This window comes from Mus pahari, chromosome 14 (genome assembly GCF_900095145.1).
Source record: "Mus pahari chromosome 14, PAHARI_EIJ_v1.1, whole genome shotgun sequence".
Classification (NCBI taxonomy): domain Eukaryota; kingdom Metazoa; phylum Chordata; class Mammalia; order Rodentia; family Muridae; genus Mus; species Mus pahari.
Window position 1 is genome coordinate 23,212,629 of NC_034603.1, and position 4,364 is coordinate 23,216,992.

The following is a 4,364-nucleotide window of genomic DNA, read 5'->3' on the forward strand; positions in this document are numbered from 1 at the left end:
GGTTAGGAGCTGTCTTCGGAGGCCATCATCATTCCATCTACACTGGAGTTCTGTAAACTTGGTCCCAACTTTGACCTCTTTCTGCCTGAGAAAGTGTGTGTGTGTGTGTGTGTGTGTGTGTGAGAGAGAGAGAGAGAGAGAGAGAGAGGGAGAGAGAGGGAGAGAGAGAGAGAGAGTGAGTGTTTGGGTACACAGATATGTAAAATAGATGTAAGCAGCAAACATTTACTGGTAGCAGATCATAAGTATATTTACTTTGAAATTGTTCTGTCTCTGGGCATGGTATTGAACGGCTCTAATCCCAGCACCTGAGAGGCAGAGACAGGCGGATCTCTGTGAGTTCAAGGCCAGCCTGGTCTGCAGAGTGAATTCCAGGACAGCCAGGGCTACACAGAGAAACCCTGTCTCAGCAACAGCAACGACAAAAACCGTCAATCTTATAATCATCAATTCTGAAAACATTGCTTTGGATAAATACGTGATACAAAATGGTTCAGGTATACATAGAGTCATTTCAGAAATGATTGGAAATTTGTACTATCTCAAGTCAAGACCGTTAATGATTTCTTTTTAAATGACACTGAAGTCAGCAACTAAATCACAATTGGAGAAGAAGTATCTGAGCCGGGCGTGGTGGCGCACGCCTTTAGTCCCAGCACTCGGGAGGCAGAGGCAGGCGGATTTCTGAGTTCCAGGACAGCCAGGGCTACACATAGAAACCCTGTCTCGAAAAACAAAACAAAACAAAACAAAAAAAGAAAGAAAGAAAAGAAAAGAAAAGATCTGTACGTATATGTACGTATATGCCTGATTGCCTATATGTGCACCACAGGTGTATGCAGGAGCTACAGAGGACAGAAAATAGTGTGGGGTGCCCTGGAACTGGAATCACTGGTGGTTCTGAGCTTCTGGGTCGGCGCTGGGAACTGAGCTTAGGTTCCTTTCAAGAGCAGCGTGTAACTTCTGAGAGATGCCTTCATTCCCGAAAGCCCAATTTTAAGAATTAAACTCCCTAATAAAACCCAATCCAAAGATGGATTGATTTGACACATGCTGAGGAATGATTCTAGGAAAATATTTAAAATCTTTATCACTCATAACTCAGCTTTATGCTTCTATAAGAGTAGAAGTAGAATCTAAATATACAGTAAAAGCATTGCAGTTTATAGCCTACAATGCAAGAGTCTGGAATATAGCCATGGTCATGCACACAGTAGGTGTGCTATGTGCTCACCACTACTAATCCACTCAGCAGCTTTGGAGAGGACTTGAAAAAAAATGCTCAGGTTCAGTATAGATTTGATTTTGAAGTAATTATTTTTGCCACTGCACATCCAGAAACCTTTGACCAGGACTAAGTTTTCACAACCCCCACAGTCAGTTACATGACGTCATCCAGGGCCACAGCCCACAGTTTAGGTAGCAGTACTTTACCCCATACATCCTTGGTTATTCAGGACAATCCCGTTATAGTCTTGATGGTCACATAGCTTCTTTCATTCTCAAGTGTCCCAGCAGGCAGGGAACGATAATATTTTGAAAGCTCTTGATATACAAGAACAAGGTTTATGTTGGCTAGCCGTAATTGTCTCAGGAGCTCCAGCTACCTTAAGATCTGCCTGGTTGTGTCAACCTCAGTTGGGGACCAGGGACAGGAGTGTGCCTCACCTGGGTCCGTGAACTGTGACACCCCGGTTGATTGATCTTGCCTGCAGGTCAGTGCGCGTTGTAAACTGATATACCCCTTGGTATCTTGGCCTTACACCTCCACCTCCAGGCCTGCTGAGTTTCTATAGTCTTCTCCATTTCTCTGTCAAGTGAGCCGGGTGCTGCTGGCAAGACAGTCCCATTTAACTCCAGAATGCATGGAATCTCGTATAGTTTGCAAACATTCCCCCTGGGACCTCAGTTGCTGTGTCTGTACCTTTAATAACTTTGTTTGTTTGTTCGTTTATTTATTTATTTATTTATTTATGGTCCTGGAGATGGAACCTAGGTGTGTCTGGTGGCATTAACCTGTATTGGATCACATGGCATGATCTCTCTCTCTCTCTCTCTCTCTCTCTCTCTCTCTCTCTCTCTCTCTCACACACACACACACACACATACACACACCTGGGACAGGCTCTCTGTCTCTAAGCTGCAGCTCCAGTTCTAGCTTTGTCACAATGTATTTTTAAATACTTTGCCACAATAAATATTATTTGTAATGTTTTTTTAAAAAAATGTCCTTGTCTCCTTTCATGTCATCAAAGACCATAAGGAAAGAATCAAAACAGGCTGGGGAGATGGCTCAGTTGAGAAAGTGCTTATTGTGCAAGCATGAAGACTCAAGTTTGATTCCTAGAACCTACGTAAAAAAGCTGGATGTAGTAGCACAGGCTTGTAACCCCAGTGCTGGGGAGGCTGAGACAGGCAGTTCCTGGGGCTCACCAGACTCCCAGTCTACTTTACTTGGCAAGTTCCAGGCCACTAAGGGACCCTCTCTCAAAAAACAAGGTGGGCTGGCAGGATGGCTGAGCCTGTAATGGGAGGCAGACACCTCCCGGTGGTGCCGAACTGGCACCATCCCTTTCCTGATGTTTGCTCCCTCGAGCAACATCCTTGATCCAAGACCATTTTTTGTTTCCTCAGTATTGTTGTTCACCCGCTTTGTAGCACAGTCCTTCCTATGTCCCCAGCTCATGGTGTCCTCACGGTGCCTGCAGAGCTTCTTCATAACAATTTTACCTTTCTTAGCTGTTGCTCTAAAATTAAAGTATGTCTACTCCATTCATTCCACTTAATGCTTTCTGGAATCATGTTGCTGTGACCTCCAAAATACTTTAAACTCTAACAGTGCTGAATGCTTCGCTCTAGCAAAGGTCTATGATTGTGAATAGTGACATCATTCTTGGGACACTGACAAAAGGGCGCCTGGCTTTCTATGTCCCAGCCACACTGGTTACTGTTGTGCAATAGCAGCATAGTGTTCACTGCATCCAGGGCCCGGAAGCCTGCTCTGGGAAAGGGGGTGCTGGAGAGACCACCGCTAGTGTCTTGAAGAGCTACCATGACTGAATCAGTTAATGTGCAAGGAAACTTTGCATGGGCTCAGGCATGTTGTAAGTTGTAAGACCTTCGGCAGAGGACATGGCAGATTAGTGTACTGAGAGAAGATGGAACTGAGAGAACAACGTATCTGCAAAGGAGAGCAGTTGCTGAGCATCCAGCATCTTAGGACCCATCACGTTTGAGTGGGGTATGGGTGGAGCTTAGGGGAAAGCAGACGTGACCCCCTTCTGTTAGATGCAAAAGTTTTCCAAAATTTCTCTTTAGCATGACCCCTTTAGGTACCAGATCTTATGTGACTTGCAAACAACAAGGGAAGGGGGAGAATTGAGTTGGGCTTCCAACTGAACTTTCTAAATAGGTAACCCAAAGGGAACTCAGAAGGCACGCATCAGGAAGTGATGGAGACAGACCTGGGATGTGGGTGGGGAGGAGGTTACTCTCTGCCACACTGCAGGCCTTGCTGGACTAACACTCAGAACACCAAGGCAGTCCTCTGTAGTAGGGCTCTCAGCAGGAGGAGAATCCAAATCTCCTTAAATGTTGCCAGATGCCACTCATGGATGGGGATCTTGACCCAGCAAGTGTAGAGAGGGACTCTAGAAGTTGTATTGCTTTATCATTTCCTGTTCATGTGTGTATATGTATGTGTATGCATCTGTGTATGTGTAGTATATGGTGTATATGTATATGCTTGTGTATGTATATATTTGTATGTATGTGTATGTAGTATATGTAGTATGTGTGTGTGTGGTATATGAAGTATGTGTATGTGTGAAGTTGTCTTTGTATCTGTGTGCGTGTGGTATATGGAGTATATGCATGTGTGATATGTATTGTTTATATCTGTGTGTGGTGTATGAAGTATGTGTATGTGTGAAGTTGTCTTTGCATCTGTGTGTGTATGGTATATGGAGTATATGCATGTGTGATATGTATTGTTTATATCTCTGTGTGTATGGAGTACATGTACGTATTGTGTGGTGTATGGAAAATATGCATATGTGTATGTATGTATGTGTGAAGTGTATGAAGTATATGTGTGTGTATGGAGTATATGTATGTGTGTGTGGTATATGGAGTGTGTATGTGTATGTATATGTGTATGTGTATGGGGTTTATGTATTTGTGTGTGTGTGTGATGCATGAAGTATATGTGTGTCCCGCGCTACCTTCTCGCCAGCAAGAAAAGACGCGGCACACAAACAGGATCCTTCTGCAGCAAAGCTTTAATGCTCTTGAGAGGGAGAGCATAAGCTTCCAACAGGCAAAGGGCGAAGAGAAGAGAGGGGAGAAGAGAAGAGAGAGAAGAG